At 48.8% G+C, this 20,535-nt stretch overlaps 1 protein-coding gene across 1 annotated transcript in view; it reads left to right on the top strand.

Annotated features, from left to right (window-relative positions):
* Positions 1-20,535, top strand: part of LOC146210161 (WD repeat and HMG-box DNA-binding protein 1-like) — a 335,137-nt gene that overhangs the window by 97,192 nt on the left and 217,410 nt on the right. The gene's annotated exons all lie outside the window — the stretch shown is intronic.

Here is a 20,535-nt window from a genome sequence, read left to right as displayed (position 1 = left end):
CTGCATCAGTGCCACAAGCCTTTCCTCCTGTTGCTACTTTACCGACTGGGCAATACCAACTCCCAGCTGTGCCTGTTTCACAGCAGAAATGCAGGCCCGCCATCCGTAAAGCACACGTGTGGCGAACGCGAAACAACCGGCTATTGTGCTACCACTGCGGGGAGCCTGGGTACGTTTGGCGCGACTGCCCCTACCGCCAAATGGGTCTCGGGGGCTTTTCCCCCGACGCAGCTCGACCACATTGTGGCGACCGCAGGAAATTGAGCACTACCTGGCCGCTAACGTGCAGCCCCCGACCGCGTCTCCAAGAACGTTCTCTTCTCCCGTCGCCCTCTGCAGCGTTCAGAGGCACGTCCCAACGGCGCTTTAGGTGGCATCCTCCGGCCGCCGCAGCTGTACAAAGTAACGTGCCTCCACCCGAAGATTTACCAGGACGTGCCGACCGCCGGCGACTCGACCTGACGACGAGCGGCATAAAATTGGTTTCCGCCGAAATTGCAGTAACCACCGACAACCGTAATATGAATGCACTCATGGACACTGGCGTTGATTTTTCAGTAATGAGCAGCCGCCTAGCCAGGACCCTCAGAATGGTTTTGACGCCTTAGACTGGGCCGCAGGTCCGGACAGGTAGCGACCATCTGGTGACACCGATTGATGTCTACCTCGCGAGATTCGAGACGTAACTTTCCCCGGCTGCTTCGCTGTGCTCTCTTTGTGCTTCGAAGACCTGTTACCCTTGTAAAGGAGACAAAAAACAGACAACGCTGCGGCATCGCCTTCACCATCGCTTGTCTCCGGCGCCCATCTCTCGCGCTGAAGCTGTGCCTTGCAGCTGTCAATTCGATCCGGCTGTGGCCGAACTACTGGCAGCGCTAGACGTTCGACCAAACTATTAAATCCAAATTTCACTTGGTGGAGGTCAATCTGAGGTTCTCTGTACCCATCTCGCCCTGGAACTTCGCAGCAGCATGTTGACTACCCCAATGACGAAGCCGACTTCATTGCACCTACCTCCGCCCGTAACCTGCATAGGTGCCCTTCGTCAACGGATCCCCGCTACCTTCAAAGGAAGCAGCGATGACGACGTCGACGATTGGCTGTCCACTTACGATCGGGTCAGCCTTCAGAATAACTGGGACGACAATCGTGAGCTCAACAATGTCATCTTTCACTTGAGCGACATAGCTAATCTGGTTTCGAAACCACGGGTCGGACTTTACCACCTGGGCGAATTTCAAGACCAAATTTTTTGATGTCTTTGGCCGCTTCACCATCCGAAAACTCCGCGTGGAACAGCGTCTTCGGCCGCGAGGGCAGCTGCCCGGTGAAACGTTCACCATTTACATTGAGGACATTGTTGATTTGTGTCACCGCGCTGACCCGACCATGACCGAGGCCGTTAACATACGTCATGTCCTCACAGGAATTGATGACGGCGCCTTCAACATGCTCATCGCCAAAGGCCCCACTACGGTCAAGGAAATCTACGAACTCTGTCAAAGCTATGACGAGCTCCACAAGGAGCGTGTTTTGATTAGCCAGACTCATGCATCGCTTGCTGGACTAGCCGCGGAGAGGGGGCCATCTAGCCTCTCTGAAGACATCAATGCTTTTGTACGTCTGGAGGTCGCGCGACAACTGTCCCTGCAGCCGTATGTTAAGGAGTCGTCACCAACTTGATTTGTTCCGGAGCTTCGGCGTGCAATCCAGCAACATGTCTGAAGTTGTCCCTAATCCTGCTCCTCAATCAGGTGCGGTCGCACCCTCAGTGCTGTTTCTCACGCCCACAATTTCATCGACCGGCGTCTACGCTCCAGCATTCGCGCCGGCTCCTCCTCAGGTATTGCGTCGCACGTAAGCCGAAGTCACTTCAAGTCCACCGCCTGAGCCAACATATTGCCTATGCTTCGCCCCCCCCCCCCCCCCTATGCGTTCGGCACCATCTTTTGCTCCCCGCTTGCTTCAGACACCATCTCTATGGCGCACTTCAGACAACAGGCCTATTTGCTACCACTGCGGCATCCCTGGGCACACTACATGCTACTGCCGGCGCCGAATAAATATGGCCTTTGCTGAACGGCTTGCGCCACCTTATTTGGCCTCCAGTTCCCAGTTCCATCGTGTCCTCCAACAGCACTTCCTGATCCTCCGGACTTCCTCCCTCGTCGTTCGCCATCACCACATCGCCGCTCCATTTCGCCAATGCACCGACGACCCGCTACCCAGCCGGAAAACTAACCGCCGCAGTTCGCGAGGCACGAACTGCGTATTAGACTGAATTTCAAAGTCCTCGTCTTAATCCCGCGAATGTTACTGCTGTCATCGTTGAAGGCGTTCATACTTTTGTGCTCGTCGACACCGGTGCCGCTGTATCAGTTATCAGCCAAAATCTCTGCCGCTCCCTCCGAAAGGTGACTACGCCTCTCGAGGGACTATCACTTCGTACCGCATCCGCTCACAGTATACAGCCGACAGCTGTCTGCACTGCTCGCGTCCTCATTGCTGCAGCCTTGTACATCATCGAATTCGTCATTTTCCGCACATGTTCTTTTGACGTCATTCTCGGCTGGGATTTCCTGTCCCAGCATCATGCTATAATTGACTGCGCCAGTCCTCAAGTAGAGCTCATTGAATCAAGGGCTGCACCGTCCGATGCCCTGCTCCACGAGCCGTGTCCTCGTTTTGCAGCCAAGCTCCTCATAGCTCATGACACAACCATCCCATCCGTTAGCGCTGTTCTGGTTTCTCTCACTGCCTCCTTTACCACCGCCGCGACAGTCCTCTGTGTCCTCTAACGTATAGTCTGCCGCCGCCGCCACTTACCGCTGCCCTTTGCCGTCCTTGACATGAAAAACGGCGCTAGCACACTTCTGGTAGCCAATCCTATGGCGGCTCCCGCTATGTTGATCGAAGGGGACTGCCTAGGCCGCATCGAGCCCGTGTACCTTCTGTTCGCCTTTGATGATGTGTTTGCCAAGTTGACGCCTTGACTCCAACTCGTGTGGCTTCCGATCCGCTACGTGGGACCTTTTTGACCATTCTGTGGACAGCGCTCTAGAGCCACGCCACCGCGAGCACCTTCTTGACCTTCTACACCAATTCCGCTCCTCCTTCGACATCCCGCAATCTTCCTTGGGCCACACGACGACCGTTTCCCACCTCATCGACACTGGCGCTCTCCCACCTCTCCATCAGCGGCCGTATCGTGTGTCCCCGACTGAGCGCCGTGTTATTGCCCAACAAGTCGATGACATGCTGCAACGCAGAGTAATTAGAGAATCCTGTCTATTCATTTTTTATTTATTTTCAATACTCTCAGGGCCCGGAGGCATTACAGAGAGGAGGGGCATACAAAATCAGCAGTAGCCTTCTTAAAAGATTCGACATCGGTGATGGCAGTGATGAAGGCAGGGAGGTAGTTCCAGTCATTCGCAGTTCGAGGAATAAATGAATTCAAACAAAGTGTGGTTCGGCAGTACGGGATCCCTACCTTGAGGCTATGATCAATGCGTGAGGATATACAGGGTGTTTCATCTAAGATTGTACCTATTTTTTAAATATAGGAAATTTAAGTTTTAGTGTCGATTCTTCTTTTAGCTGTTGTATTAAGAGCAGAGAAAAATGAGGAGCCTTAATGGGTACTAATTAGCTTAGTAATTAACTAAGATTACATAAATAACTCTTTATTTATACCAGCTAGGAGCTACTTTCAAATTGCAACAGTGAGCTACCGGTGTGAGAATGCCAAATAGTATTTTAAACGACAAGAAACGCGCATTTCTTAAGGACTGCAGCGCTGGCAATTCTGGCCGCTTTCGAAGCACGAAAACGAAACCTAGCAGTCGAGGCGCGCACTTATGCACGCCCATGAGTGACGCAGCCGTGACGTCACCGAGAGAAACCAGTCGTCTGGAGGCGGCCGCTGCCGCCCGCGAAATACGCGCCTGGAGATGCGTCATGGCCTGGTAGGATCTTGAGATATCACCAACGCATTGCGGGCGAAGGTTGTCATGGTGCCCTCCTTCTTGACTACAAGCTTTGGCTCCCAGAGGGTGAAATAAAAAGAAAAGCAGTACATGCACAGATATCGCACCACTGGATGTTTCAAATGTTCTTTTTTTACTCGGTAACGAGTTGCACTTTTGACCTTTCAATTCTGCTGTTTCGCTGATGTTTTTGGGTGCGTCTTCTATTGCCGCCACAACATCAATTGCAGAATGGCTTCGGCAGTGCAGTGCAACTTTGCGACTGCTGAAAAGGTAGACATTGTTATTGCCTACATCAGTGCAAATGAAAACAGCAAGTTGGCAGCACAGATGTACAAGGCCAAGCATCCAGATTCTCGTGTGACTGCGCAACCAACTTTCACGGCCATCTTCAACCGATTCTGTACGACTTGATCTGTGCAGCTTCAAAGAAAGAAGCGGAAAGCACCAGCAGCCGAATCACATGAGACTGCTGTGATGGCGTACGTCGCCGCGAAGCCAGAAGCCAGCGTGCGAGAGATCGCCCAAGCGACCGGTGCCAGTATTTCCACAGTTTGGCGGCTGCTGTCAGCGCACAAATACCATCCTTATATGTGTCTGCATCAGGGATTGATGGCTAATGACTACCAAAAAAGGCTGGACTTTTGCAACTGGTGTCTGATCCAATGTGATCAGAACCCTGACTTCTTGCAAAATATCTCGTGTACTGACGAGGCCCAATTCAGCCGGAACGGGATGATCAATGTGCATATGCCCACTACTGGTCCCAGACGAACCCACAGGTTCGGTGGTCGGCAAATGTATGGTGCGGTATTTTCCGAGGTCGCACTGTTGGGCCTTTTTTATTGATGGGAATCTTACTGGCAAGGGTTATGTTGCTGAGATTTTAAATAACTGCGTCTCTACTTTTGTTTGCGAGTTGCCACTAAATGCTCTAAATGCCACTAAAGCACCCCCACATTCGGCTACACAGGCTGCGCAGTTTCTGAACAGCTCCTTCCCCGAACAGTGGATTGGGCGCGGCGGACCAATTGCGTGGCCACTGCGTTCGCCAGACTTGACCCCACTCGTATTTTTTGTGGGGTTACTTAAAGAGCAGGGTGTATTAAACCGAACCGGCGAGCCTTGACGACCTAAAGTTCAGTTCAGTTCAGTCGTTCAGTCGTGTCCGACTCTTCGTGACCCTATGGACCATGTCATGCCACGCCTTCCGGTCTCTCACTATCTTCCTAACATCACATAACTTCATCTGCAGTGCCTCGAGGATGCCATCTAACCACCGCGTTCGCTGCCGACCCCTTCTCCGGCGACCCTCAACCTTTCCCAACATCAAATCTTTCTCCAGCGACTCCTCTCTTCTCATCAGATGACCAAAGTAGCTGAGCTTTAACTTTAGAATTTGACCCTCCAATGAGCAGTCAGGGTTTATGGTCGACAATATCGACTGATTTGATCTCCCGGCAGTCCAAGGAACTCTCAAGAGTCTTCGCCAGCACCACAATTCAAACGCGTCAATTCTTCGGCGGTCAGACTTTTCACAGTCCAACTCTCGCATCCATACATCACAACTGGAAATACCATAGCACGAGTTATACGGATCTTGGTTGGCAGACTAATGTCTCTGCTCTTTACTAGGTGGTCAGGGCTAACCATTGCTCTCTTTCCCAGAAGCAGGCGTCTCCTAATTTCATAGCTGCAGTCTCCTTCCGAGGTAATCTTGGAGCCCAAGAAGAGAAAATCTTTCACAGCTTCCACTTGTTGTCCCTTGATGCTCCAGGACTTGATAGGACAAGACGCCATGATCTTTGTCTTTTTAATGTTCAGTTTAAGCCCAAACATCTCACTCTCTTCTTGTACGCGCATCAGAACTCTTTTGAGTTCCATTTCACTTTCTGCCATTAACGTGGTATCATCCGCATATCTAAGGTTGTTGATACGTTTTCCAGCAATCTTCACTCCAGCTGAAGACTCGTCCAGACCGGCCTTCCTCATGATGCACTCTGCATATAGGTTAAATAGGCAGGGCGACAGTATGCAGCCTTGCCTCACTCCTTTCTCAATCGGAAACCAATCAGTAAGACCATGCCCAGTTCTGACTCTGGCCTCTTGCCCTTCATACAGGTCCCTGAGGAAACAGATGAGGTGAATTGGAACTCCCATCTCTTGGAGAGCTTGCCACAATCTGCTGTGATATACGCAGTCAAAGGCTTTCGCATAATCAATAAATCAGAAGTAGATGGGTTTCTGGAACTCTCTTGCTTTTTCCATGATCCAGCGAAGGTTGGCAATTTGGTCTCTAGGTCCTCTGCCCATGCGAAACCCAGCTTGCACGTCCAGAAGCTCCCTATCCACATACTGCTGCAGCCTACCTTGGAGGATTTTCAACATCACCTTGCTAGCATGGGAAATAAGCGCGATCGTGCGGTAGTTGGAACAACCTTTGGCACTGCCTTTCTTTGGAATGGGAATGTAAACTGACCTCCTCCAATCCTGTGGCCACTGCAGGGTTGTCCAAATCTTCTGACATAATGTATGCAGAATGTTAACGGCGTCATGGTTGAGGTTTTGAAGCAACTCAGCTGGAATGCCATCAATTCCGCTAGCTTTGTTCTTAGCAAGGCTGGCTAAGGCCCATTCAACTTCACTCTTCAGGATGCCCGGCTCGAGATCAGTAATCACAACCGTCTTATGTTGGGTTCGCACATTCGGGTCCTTCTTGTACAGTTCTTCTGTGTATTCCTGCCAGCTCTTCTTTATCTCTGAGGCTTCAGTGAGGTCCTTGCCTCGTTTGTCCTTTATCACGCCCAGCTTAGCACAGAAGCTTCCTTTGATATCTTTGATTGTCTTATACAGAGCTCTTTTGTTCCTTAATTGACGATTGTCCTCAACTGCTTGGCACTGTATGTTCAGAAAGGCATTCTTATCTCTCCTTGCTATTTTCTGAAAATCCGCATTGAGAACCTTGTATCTTTCTCTTTCCCCCTTAACCTTTGCCATCCTCCTTTCCTCAGCTATTTGCAAAGCCTCTTCAGATAACCAGTTTGCTTTCTTGCATTTCTTTTGCTTTGGAACTAGCTTAGCAGCAACTTCTTGTATTATATCACGAACATCAGTCCACATCTCTTCGGGCTCTGTCTTCTAGATCTAATTCTTGAAATCGATTCCTCACTTCCACAGCATATTCTAATGGAATCTGATCCAGATCATACCTGAAAGGCCTTCTAGTTTTCTGCGTTTTCCTCAATCGAAGCTTAATTTTGGCAAAAAGAAGCTGATGATCGGTGCCACAATCGGCCCCAGGCCTTGTTTTCACTGCTTGTATAGCGCTTCTCCATTTCTGCCGGCAAAGAATATCATCGATCTGATTCCTGTACAGACCGTCCGGTGAAGTCCATGTGTACAGGCGCCTCTTGTGATGTTGAAAATGAGTATTCGCTGTGGTCAGATTGTTTTCTTGACAAAACTCTACTAGCTTCTGCCCAGCTTCATTTGGCTCACCAAGACCGAACTTGTCTATAATTCCGGATATTTCTTCACTCCCGACCTTAGCATTCCAGTCTCCTATGAGAAAAACGACGTCTGATGATGGCGTACGGTCTAAAAGGCATTGCAGGTCCGCATAAAATCTCTCAACGTCAGCTTCTTCAGCAGTAGTGGTCGGTGCATAGACTTGGATAACTGTTATGTTGAAAGGGTGACCTTGGATCCGAAGTGAAATCATTCGGTCTTTTTTGGGGTTGTAACCTAGCACTGCTTTGCCCATTCTTCTGTTTACTATGAGAGCAACCCCATTCCTTCTCTTGGATTCATGCCCACATTGAAAGACATAATGGTCGCCGGAGTTAAATTCTCCCATTCCGGTCCACTCGAGCTCGCTGATACCCAAGATATCAATCTTCAATCTGTCCATTTCTCGCTTGACGACATCCAGTTTACCTTGCGTCATGGATCTTACATTCCATGTTGCTATGTGATATATCTCCTTGCAACATCGGATTTTCCGGTCGCTTCCCGACACATCCACAACTGAGCGTCCTTTTGGCTTTAGCCTAGCTGCTTCATTCGTCCTGGAGCTACTAGGAATCGCCCTTTTTTCATCCCCGTAGCATGTGGGACGCCTTCCAACCCTGGGGGGCTCATCTTCCGGCACCATACCATTAATGGTATTGTGACTGGCCATAATGTTTTCTTGGCAGAAAATACTGGAATGGGTTGCCATTACCTTCTCCAGTGGATCACATTTTGTCAGAACTCTCTGCCGTGACCTGCCTATCTTGGGTGGCCCTACACAGCAGAGCTCACGACTTCATCGAGTTTCGCAAGCCCCTCCGCCACGACAAGGCAGTGATCCATGAAGGGGGACGACCTAAAACAAAGGATCAAAACGTGCCAAAATAGAAGCCTGGGCGAGTTGGTATGCATACATTCTAGCATGCTGTATACAGCATGTATACATGCTGTTTTAGAATGGATCAAAACGTCACTAGAAAATGTTCCTCAAGCAATGATCATGCGAGCGGTGAATTCCGTGAAAGATCGCTTGATGGCATGTATTGTAGTGCAAGGAAGTCAGTTCGAACACTTATTCTGAGGAATGATATGCACTGTTTCTGTGTGGTCGGCCTTGAGATACATAACTTAGCAATAAACGTTCTTTGAAAACCTCTCTGCGTTTACCGTTCCGATACTTATATTCAATTGTAATCTAAACTGGTTGCATATTAAGAGCAAACTTGTGCGCAGTGATCAAAAGGCTCCACTATGACTCTTGTTAAACACAAACAGCAACTAATTTCATCGCGAAGAAAAAATAACCACAGTATCCTAGAACTCGAAAGAAAAGTCTTGTTCTCGAATGTGTTTCCAGAAAGAATTGAGATCCTGTCCGAAATATTGGGCACCAAAGCTCGAACAAACTTCTCAGCGAGCTACAAACAGCGGTTCATGCAACGCAAACCAAAAGGAAGTAAAAACTCTATGCCAACAAGTAAAATACCCCGACGGCAGCCTTCGATTAAGCACAGTCAGACAGGTGATGAATCGCGGCTGTGACGGGATACGCAGCGCCAGACGAGTATTTCACGAGCGGCAGCAGCCGCCTTCAGACGGCTTGATTCGCCCGGCGACGTCACGACTGCGTCACTCGTGGGCACGTACAATTCCGCGCTTCGTCTGCTGGGTTTCGTTTTCGTGCGTCGAAAGTGGCCAGAATTGCCAGTGCTTGCAGTCCTTAAGAAATGCACGTTTCTTGTCGGTCAAAATACCATTTGGCATTCTCACACCGGTAGCTCACTGTTGCAATTTGAAAGTAGCTTCTAGCTGGTATAAAGAAAAAGTTAATTAGTTATTCTTAGGTAATTATTAGGCTAATTAGTACGCTTTAGTTCTCCTGATTTTTCTCTACTCTTAATACAACCTAAAAGAAGAATCGACCATAAAACTTAATTTTCCTATTTTTAAAAAATAGGTAAAATCTTAGATGACACACCCTGTATAAGAAGCAGGAAGAATTAACTGATCTTTGAGAATAGGATTAGTATAATAAATTCGGTGAAAAAGACATAAGCAAAAATATTTACGACGTAGAGAAAGCACAGGAAGACCAAGGGTTCATTTTATTGCAGATACACTTGCAGTTTGTGAAAAATTAGAAACAATAAAGTGGGCGGCGCGGTTCTGAACGGACTCTAAATTGTTAATTAAAGTTACTTGATTAGGATCCCAAATAGAGCATGCATATTCTAGTTTGGGTCTTAATAACGTCCTATACAAATGAAGCTTGACGGAACTGTCTGCAGCTGTGAAATGGCGGCGTAAGAAGCCTATAGACAAGCGTCATGTTTGTAAACAAAGGTGGCGCTGCGATCGGCAGCGACATGGGGTGTAGGCAAAAGCGCGGCGTGCCTACACTACGCAAAGCGACGCTGCCTTCGAAACCAGTCCGCGCGTGCGAATATATTGAAACGTAAGCTTCGCTTATACGTAGAAATAGCTTGGTTTATGCCTGGAGAGTATTTCCGCACATTATCAGCCGATTACAGCTAGAATTACTTGGCGAAGAGCGCTGCATTGGCTTCCTTCTCCGTGGCCTCAACAGCGCGCGGCTGCGGTACGTAGGCGACGGCCGTGAGTGATTAAGTTAAATAAAAACGAGAAAGCGCAATGTATAAGAAAGACTTATAGTCAACCCTGTTCAACTCCCAGGCCTATTCCTAGCGCATGCAAGGAGGACGACAATATGAATGACTGAAAGTGTGTTTTTCATATGACGAATCTATTGACTGCCTTTCTGTTGCTTCAAGCACTCACTCTAAAGAACAATATTATCGGCAACCATATATAGTAAACTAGAAGTCACATTTCTAGCTCACTTTACCGGCAACTTAAGTCATAGAATTTCGTATCTAAAAAGAAGAACTCAATCTTTTAGATCTTTTTAACATGTTGGCAAAGTGCACTGCCAACTTGTTTTCGCCTGCCCGATAAAAAAGAGACGTTGACGTCTATTTCATGTTACAGATGTAGCAAGGTCATTCACAGGTTAATATGTACATGAATGCCAGTACGAAAGCTCTCATTTTGTTCTCTTTGCTCTATAGGAGAAACGCATGAGTGCAGATGAAACGTTCTCCACGATCGCTTGCAGCGAAGTTTGCGTGATCTGCTGAGCTTTTTTTAATACACATGGAAATTTTTTATTCAAATGCGCATCATCTTATTCTGCTTATTTTGCACCCCTCATAGTCGATTCCTCTTTGGGACATTGAACTCCATGTACCATATATACCTAAATATCCTGCTCGATCAGAGCTAGATACTGTACGTGGATATTTAATTCGTTCGTCAGGATCTTATAATGACCTCCCAAAATAAAATTTAGAAATGAGAAATAATGCTGCGGGACTGCCCGGATCATAACAATGTTTACTATAGAACCGGTGATGAAGAGACTGGTTGAAACTCGTGAAAGTACAGAGAAAAGCTATACTTTACAGGTCCGGGCCTGTTATAGCCAGCAATATCGTACTGGAGTGACCGCGCTCAAAGTAATTGCAATTACCTTCACTGCAGCGTTTGTGTCCTTTCTGTGTGAACATATGCACGGGCAGCACTGCAAGTAAATAGAACTCACAGTGCAGCTTCCCTGCGGGATCATATGCACACGGAATATATCACGTCTGAACTTCTTACAACTTAATAGCATATCAAAATGGGCACGAGCTGCAGGCGTTTGTTCTTGCGCTATTCGTCGTGCCGCCGAAAAGCAATCATGATAATTAAGGGTTGAAAACGAACTGATCTAGTTTCGGTGAAGAACTGCAACGCATATATATGTTAGCCGCGAAGGCAATCCGTCACCGAAGAGTCTACTTGTCGCGCTCAATGCCGCTGCCCTTCGCTCTCATATTTATTCTACCGCAAGAAACATGTTAAAACAAGTGCCATTTTGATTTTTGTGCCTCGTGGCGCAATCAACCGCACCACAGCTCGTAGAAATATTGGGAATTATGCCCGAAAACACAGCAATCGCCACGCATCCAATGCAGACGGCCCGCGCTTTTGCCTACACCACGAAAGTCACTGCTGTCGCCAGCGCCACCGCATCTCCGCTGACGTCACGGGCTGACGCTTCTCTATAGTGTGAGGTTAGCCTGCTTAGATATATAGTTCATGTGCATTTTCCAAGAGAGATTATGTGTTATGTGAACGCCAAGATATTTGTACGATGAAACAGGTGATAACGGAGTGGAATTAAGAAGATAGTGGTGTTATCATGAGTCCGGTTAGAAACACGCATGTATTTGCATTTAGTAGTGTTAAGCTTCATAAGCCAGTCGCTGCGCCATAAATAAATTGTATCCAAGTCTAACTGCAAACATGCTTCATCAATGGGATTAGTAGTGATACGGTAAAGAACACATTCATCTGCAAAAAGTTTAATGTGGGAAGAAACATTGTTAGGAAGAACTTTAATATAAATGAGAAACAAGAGAGGACCTAACACAGAACCTTGAGGTACTCCAGAAGTTACAGAAATTAGAGGCGAGTCATAACCGTTGACTGTGACATATTGGCTTCGGTTAGAAAGGAAACATTTAATCCAGAAAACATTTAATACCTGATTGTCAATATTCAGAGCACTGAGCTTAATTACTAGCAAGTCATGCGAAACACAGTCAAAAGCCTTAGCAAAATCCAAAAATATACAGTCCACAACAAAGTTAGCATCCAGAGCTAGAAAAAGATCATCAGTGAAAGAGAGGGATTGCGTTTCACAAGAGAAAAGTCTTCCGAATCCATGTTGGTATGAACTAAAAAGTTGTTAGATTCGAGGAAAGAAACAAGGTGAGAGTAAATTATGTGCTCTAGAAGTTTGGAGGGTACGCTGGTTAGTGAAATGGGCCTATAGTTTAGTGCTTAAACAGTGGTACCTGATTTATGTAAAGGAACCATATTCCCCACCTTTCAATCATTGGGCATGGAACAACTCTGCAATGACTGCATAAATATTTCACAAAGAATCGAAGATGAGCATGTAGCAGTACTTTTCAAAAACTTTGATGTTATTGCATCCATACCCGAGGAAGCTGAAACCTTCTGTCTTTCAATTAAACATGATATAGCAACATAATTAATGGTTATCGGATCCATAGGTAAAAAGTCAGATGTACAAAGATCGGGTAAACAATTCAGAGATGTAGACGAGAAACATGAAGCAAAATATTCGTTCAACACTGCAGCATTCACTCGGGTATTGGTGTGTTGCTATCATCAGAAAGATGTACTATATTCGACTTATTCCCGCTGACCACACTCCAACATTTCTTGGGATTTTCTTTGAGAAGAGATGGGAGGGTGTGCTGGTAAAATTGCTTTTTGTTTCAGACGCAACTTTCTTGTATTCAGTATTAGCGGCAGCGTAAGCGTGCCATCGTTCAGCAGTTTGTGCTGCCTTGGCCCGCCTTTTCTTCTTGTTCAGTAGGCATGTTTCTGAGGGACGAATTTATTAATTAAAACTTTCACTTTTGTTTGTACAAATCCCAGTTGTCTTCAACACTGCGGGCGTGAAAACTTAAAATGTAGTCAGCGACGAAACCCATTAGTTCAAGATTCATAGTCAAAGTCTGCGTTTTTGTAGTCGGAAATAATTTTTCGCCTTTTCATAGTGGGAACAGAAGTTCGCAGTTCGAAATAAATTAGGCAACGATCACTTAGACCAGGCATGCATCTTAAACAGGAAACCAGCTTAGAAGTGGTAGTGAGGATGAGGTCAAGGGTGTTAGATGACTGCTGTGTAGATCGCGTAGGCTGGAGAACACGCTTCATGGTCATCTCCTGTGGTCCTAGTTAAGAAGAAGGATGGATCCATGCGATTTTGTGTTGATTATCGCCGCCTCAGCAAAATTACTCGTCGTGATGTGTACCCCCTCTCACGAATCGATGATGCCCTAGACTGCTTGCAAGGCGCAGAATTCTTTTCCTCACTGGATTTGCGCTCCGGGTATTGGCCCATGGCAGAGGCGAATCGTGCTAAGACCGCCTTTATTACTCCAGACGGACTATACGAATTTAATGTTATGCCATTCGGTTTCTGTAACGCCCCAGCCACATTTGAAAGAATGATGTATACTGTACTGCGCGGCCTGAAATGGAACATCTGTTTATGCTACCTCGATGATATCGTCGTCTTTACAACCGACTTCCCGACCGACCTGACTCGACTTCGCCAGGTCTTCACCTGCCTAACGCGCGCCGGTCTTCAACTGAACCTCAAAAAGTGCCGCTTTGGTGCCCGACAGCTCGCAATACTCGGACATGTGTGCAAAGATGTAGTTCTGCCTGATCCTGAGAAGGTGCGCGCCGTTGCTGACTTTCCGAAACCGACCACTTTGAAACAACTGCGAAGCTTCGTGGGCCTCTGCTGGTACTTTCGTCGTTCTGTTCGGAATTTCGCAACCATCATAGCCCCCCCCCCCCCTTACGCAGGAAAGGCACACATAACCTCTCCTCTTGGTTGTCACGAAATCGGCGCACATTTTCATCAAGCCGGCACGGCGCGAGGCCCTCGCGGCGTCGCGTGGAAAGCTCGAGAAAAACCTCCTTCCCCGCGCGAGGGAGCGCGTAGCCTTGTACGCGTCGCCGTCGCCCTCTTTCTCATCACCCGGTAATGACGCGGACTCATGAGTCTGGAATACGCCAGAAAAATCGAGAATCTTTTATGGGACCTAGCCAACGACGACGCGCGGCTCGCGGGAGGAGGAGAGAGCGCTATAACCAGCGAAGCTAAGTGTGTGTGCGCGCTAGCTTTGACGCGTGCTAACAGACAGACGCGGCGCGCCATATTTAAAGAGACCGCGCCGCTTGTTGAGTCAGTCAGTCAGTCAGTCAGTCAGTCAGTGGTTGCGGCGTGTTCGCCAGTGCTTCGGCTGGACTCCCGGGGATCACCCTCTGCTGGCAAGCCCACGGACCTGCAAGGGAGTGGCGCTCGTCTTGTATGGCGGTCACATCGTGACTCTTGAGGCGTCGGACTGCATCAGAGCCCGGTGAACAATTTGGTGTTTGTTTATGTAACTCTCTCGTGTTTCATCTGTGTTGTAAATCCTCTATGTTATTGAATACCTCTGTGATTGCATGCTTAGCGTTTGTTATTCTGTGAACCTCTCGTCTGTGCATTTCAAGTGATCTTGTGTATTCCTTTGTATCGTCTCTTGCTGTACATAAGTTGTGTTTTGTTTGTTATTTCTGACTCCGATCCTTACACTGGCTTGAACCGGCGACCGCTGGGCACCAAACGGCCACCCCCTTCTGTCACTACACTGTAGTTGAATTCCGGCTGAGCTTGCCACGCAGGTCGAGGGCATCTCCTTTGCGACCGGAACAGCTACCCCCACTCACTCTAAGGGTGTCTGAGAGTGTGTGCACCGTCAAGGGCGCATCGTTAATAATACCCCCTTATTATTAACGGGTGACATTGGTCGCCAGCCTGCGATAATGAATTCGCGACGCTGCGCAATGTTCTGACGTCACCGCCAATCCTTCGCCATTACGACCCTACTGCCCCTACAGAACTCCACACCGTTGCCAGTGGTGTCGACCTCGGCGCCGTCCTCGCCCAGCGTAAGCCTGGCTTCTCGGAATACGTTGTCGCCTACGCAAGCCGTACTCTTACCAAAGCCGAGTCCAACTACTCCGTTACCGAAACGGAGTGCTTAGCAATCGTGTGGGCTATAACGAAGTTCCGCCCTTATTTATACGGCCACTCCTTCGAGGTAGTTACACATCATCACGCTCTCTGCTGGCTCGCGTCTCTCAAGGATCCGTCTGTCCGTCTCGGGCGCTGGGCTCTCAGGCTTCAGGAGTACGACGTCCGTGCAGTATACCGCTCTTGCCGCAAGCACTCTGACGCGGATGCTCTTTCTCGGTCACCGGTGCGCTCGCCTAACTCATCTTCCCCTCCTCAAGCATCCTTGTCAGCATTCACCATTGAGGATATGCCTTTCGAGCAACGACAAGATCCGTGGGTTTCTAACCTGCTTATATCCTTGGCACTACGTCCGCGACTACGCATCCTCGGGCACTCCGCCGGCAGGCCTCCCATTTCACCATTCGGGACGGCCTTCTCTACCGAAGGAACTACAACTCAAACGGCAGAAAATGGCTTCTTGTCATTCCGCGCCACCTCCGCTCCGAGGTTTGTGCCCACCATCACACTGACCCGCAAAGCGCTCATTCCAGTTCATGCCGGCGTCCTAAAAACCTATGATCGAATTTGTCAGAGGTACGGGGATTGCACAATTTCGTACGTCGCTGGACTCGCTCTTGTACCGCCTGTCAACAACGTAAGATTTCTCGCCACCCCGCTGGCCCTCTCCAGCCTTCACCGCGTCCAGCTCGCCCGTTTGATCACGTGGGAATCGACCTTTATGGTACGCTACCATGCAGTGCCGCTGGTAATTGATGGGTCATCGTTGCCGTCGACCACCTGACCCCTTACGCGGAGACTGCTGCACTTCTCGCGGCGACAGCCCGAAAGGTAGCCCATTTTTTATGCACCACTTCATTCTTCGACACGGCGCCCTTCGCGAGCTACTGAGTGATAGAGGTCGTGTCTTTCTTTCCGAAGTAGTCCAAGAGCTCCTGTCGTCTTGCAAATCGATACACCGGGCTACAACCGCGTACCATCCGCAAACAAATGGCCTCACGGAGCGCTTGAACCGTACGCTTGGGGACATGCTCGCAATGTATGTTACATCTGAATCTGGGAGCTCCAACTGGGACCAGGTACTGCTATTTGTAACATTCGCTTACAACACTGCCACCCAAGCAACAACTGGGTTTTCGCCCTTCTTTCTTTTATACGACCGTGAATCATTTTGTAGTCTGGACACAATTTGGTCATACCATCCAGATGCCTCTGAGTACAGTACTTTGTCCGATATTGTACAGAAGGCCGAGGAATGCCGTCAGCTAGCTCGCACGTTTACCTCCAACACTCAAGACTATCGCAAAGATCAGCATGATATCCCTGTTCCGACGTTCCTGGCCGACAGCTTCGTTTGGCTATGTGGTCCTGCCACCAGCAAACTAAAAAACAAATACCACGCACCTTATCGCGTCTTGGAACGCACATCCCCTGTAAACTACGTAATCGAGCCAGTTACCCCTTCTTCCGACCACTGCCGTCGCGGCCGCGAGGTTGTCCATGTTAGCCGCCTCAAGCCGTATTACAACCCTCTGGTCGTCTCTTTCCCGTGAGTCGCCAGGATGGCGCGGGGGAAATGTAAAGAAGACAAAGAACAGGCAACGCTGCGGCATAGCCATCACCATTGCTTGTCTCCGGCGCTCATCTCTCGCGCTGAAGCTGTGCCCTGCGGCTGGCAATTCGATCCTGCTGTGCCCGAACTACTGGGAGTGCTAGACGTTTGACCCAACTATTAAATCCACATTTCACTCTGTTTGGATTTCCTCCGGGAGTATGACGCTGTGATCTTCTTTAATAACCTAACCGTGTCATTTGCCGCCCACCGCACTCTTGGCGCCGAACCCCAGCAACACATGCCGAAGCTGCGAGTTCGTGACGATCTCATTGTGATACCGTCAAGAGCCAGCATGTTTGTGACTGTAGAATGCGATAGCAGCTCCCGAACTCATGTCATCGCCGAAGCCAACATGTCGCTGCAATCTGGGTCGACAAGTCTCTGTAGCTCGATGAATTATTGACTTAAAGTACAGGCGAACCGAACTTTTGGTGTCGAACGTTGGTTGTAAACGGCAATGTATCGCGAGCTACACAACGATTGCGTATTTTGAAGAACTCGCTGAATGCGCAGGACAGTACGCATGCAATTGTCCGAAACCTAAAAGCCATTAAAAAAATGTCGACTACTCAATTTAAAACGTACGTCAACCCGGACCTCGCGCCTAATCAAAAAGACTGCCTGGAAATCATTATCAACTCTTTCCGGGATTGTTTTTCGATGATCTGCTGGGTTAGACAGACACCGCTCAGATATCATCGAGTTATAGTCGATGAAAACCTGGGACCATTATGTCATTCGCCTTATTGGGTCTCTCCAAAGGAGCGGGAGGCAATGCGCCGTCAAGTTCAGGAAATGCCTCAGCATCACGTGATCCAGCCGTTAACCATCCCATGGTCGTCGCCTGTTGTCCTAGTGGCGAAGATTGGACCCTACGGTTCTGCGTTGATTACCGGCATTTAAACAAAGGTACCAAAAAGACGTTTATCCTCTACCGCGCCGTGATGACTCCCTAAACCATCTGCGCTACGCCAGATACTTGTCATCATTTGATTTACGCAGGGGCTATTGGCAGATAGAGGTGGACGAACGCGACCGGGAGAAGGCTGCCTTTATTACCCCGGACGGTTTGTAAGAATTCAGGGTGCTCCATTTCGTTCTATGCTCGGCTCCTGCGACCTTCCAGCGGATGATGAACACTGTGCTTTCTGACCTGAAATGGCAATCCTACCTGGTGTACCTGGATGAGATTGTAATTTTCTCCGACACTTTCGAGGAACACTTGAGGCGCCTGCGCGCCGTTTTCGAAGCCATTCGTTCAGCCGGTCTGCCCCTTAAGCCAGAAAAGTGCCATTCGCTTACCAAGAGCAGCAGATTCTGGGCCACATTGTGAGTGCCAAGGACGTTAGACCAGACGCCGACAAGACAGCCGCCGTCGCCGCTTTCCCCATTCCAACCGATAAACGAAGCATACAACGATTTCTGGGTCTTTGTGCCTACTGTAAGCGTTTTGTGAAGCACTCCTCAAGGATAACTGATCCCCAAAGTCACCTCCCAAATGGGAACGAACCCTTCTGCTGGGGCCAAGAGCAACAACAGTCCTTTGAGAAACTACGAACTCATCTACAAAGCGTGCCTATACTTAGTCACTGCGACGAGCTAGCCGGCACGAAACTGCACACAGACGCAAGTAACGCCGGCTGGAGAGCGGTCCTTGTACAATGGCAGGATGGTGTGGAACGCGTAATCGCATATGCAGGCCGCGCCATACCCCGGTACGAGGTGAACTACTCCACTACTGAAAAGGAGTGTCCAGCTATTGTGTGGTCAGTGACAAAATGTCACCCCAACTTCTATTGCCGGCCTTTCCGAGTATTGAGCGATCACCGCTCACTCTTGTTGGTTGGTGAGCTTCAAGATCCCTCAGGGCGGCTAGCACGCTTGAGCCTTTGACTTCAAGAATTTGAATTGACCATCGTATATAAATCAAGCAAGAAGCACTGTTTGTCCCGCGCACCTCTTCAGCATTACAGCACTGAGTTCGAAGACTGTTCTCTTTTTCGTGGCGCTATCTCCCGGACGCCTCAACAAAGAAACAACCTTGAACTACGACCTTTCATTGAGTATCTAGAATGAAACAATTCGACTCCTCCCCGAATCTTCTCGCGCGGATATCGTCGTTCTGTTTACGAGACGGCATCCTGTACAAGAAGTACGGGCTGACGGAAGCTGTTTCCCTTCTTGTCGTACCTAAGGCGTTTCGCGACGAAGTCCTGCAGGCGTCCCACGACGACCCTTCTTTTGCTCACCTGGGTTTTTCCCGAACGTTGGCACACATACACCAAAAGTATTTTTGGCCTAAGCTCGCTGCAGTGGTCAAGTGCTATGTCAAACCTTGCCGGAAGTGCCAACGTCGAAAGACGCCGCCGACTAAGCCTGCCGGACTACTACAACCTATTGATTTACCACAAGTCCCGTTCCAACAAGTCGGCATGGATTTACCCGTTTCCCTAGTCCTCGCTTTGTGACCGGTCTATTGTGGTCGCCACCGACTACCTCAGCCTGTGAAAGGAAAAGTATTTCCCGTGTAACCGCTGCTGAAACTGCGACCTTTTTTATGCATTGTACTTCGTCACGATGCACCCGCAGTCGTTATAACCGAGAGGGGAACCTCGGCGCTAACACAAGATGTTATGCGACTCAGTGGCACAAGTCACCGGGAGAACAACCGCTTATCACCCGCAAACAAATGGACTCACCGAACATGCCTTCAATGTATGTCGACGAGGACCATAGGCACAGGGACGCAATACTTCCCTATGTCACCTTCGCATATATTACTGCTCCGCGAGAAACGACGCCCTTCACTCCGTTTCGTTTAGTACACGGCCACGACTATGCTGGACGCAATGCTGCTTCCTGATAGTACTAATCCCGCAGTCATGGGTGCTGCGAATACGTTCTGTGTGCTGAGGCCGCACGCCAACTTGCCCGACAGCGTATCCGGTGCCAGCAAGAAAAAGACGCTCACCGGTGTAATCTACACCACACAAATGTGAGTTACGAACACGGAGAACGAGTTTGGTGTGGACCCCAATCCGTGTAAGAGGGCGGTCTGAAAAGCGGCTTGGTCGATACTTTGGCCCGTATGAAGTAGTCCATGAACTCAGCGAAGAGAACTGAATTTCTTCCCCAGGGAACTGTTCTTCTCGACGGCCAACATCCACGCCCGTTATCCGCTCGTTTGTATCTGTTCCCCCCAGCCACATGACACTGCCGATGTTCCTTGTTACTCGGATCGCCAACACTTAGCGCCGATGCCGGCGCCTTCAAAGAGGGGTAGTAATGCCGCATTCCTTATCAACCTTGTGACGCCGTCATGTGGCCGGACTGCATTAGCGGACGTTTTAGCTGGCCTTCGCCATGCGAGTGACCCCGGCGTTCTTCGTCCTCTCTCGAGCACCCGCTGTCTTGCCCACGTACGTTCGCTCATTAAACCTACCTTTTTGGTGAACCTACTTTGGCTGCTCTGGCTGTTTGACAGTGACTATATAAACGTATATAACAGCACATAAGTGCAACGCTACTTCTGACCACCAGATACAAATGACAATAAATAAAGTGTCTACCTCGGCAGATAAAAAAGAATTTATATTTTCTACTCAGAAAACCTTAGCGGTCCTGTTCTCCTTGAGACGAGGCCTCAAGCCGAACCCACACTATACCTTAACCAAACCAAGTTACCACTCAAACCAGAACTTATATTTTAGGCATCATTTTTATAAAAA

The sequence above is a fragment of the Amblyomma maculatum genome, chromosome 1 (assembly GCF_055883805.1).
Source record: "Amblyomma maculatum isolate TAMU_Amacu chromosome 1, ASM5588380v1, whole genome shotgun sequence".
In the NCBI taxonomy this organism is placed as follows: Eukaryota; Metazoa; Arthropoda; class Arachnida; order Ixodida; family Ixodidae; genus Amblyomma; species Amblyomma maculatum.
Note: the sequence above shows the minus strand (reverse complement) of the source record. Positions and strands in the feature narration are given on the sequence as shown.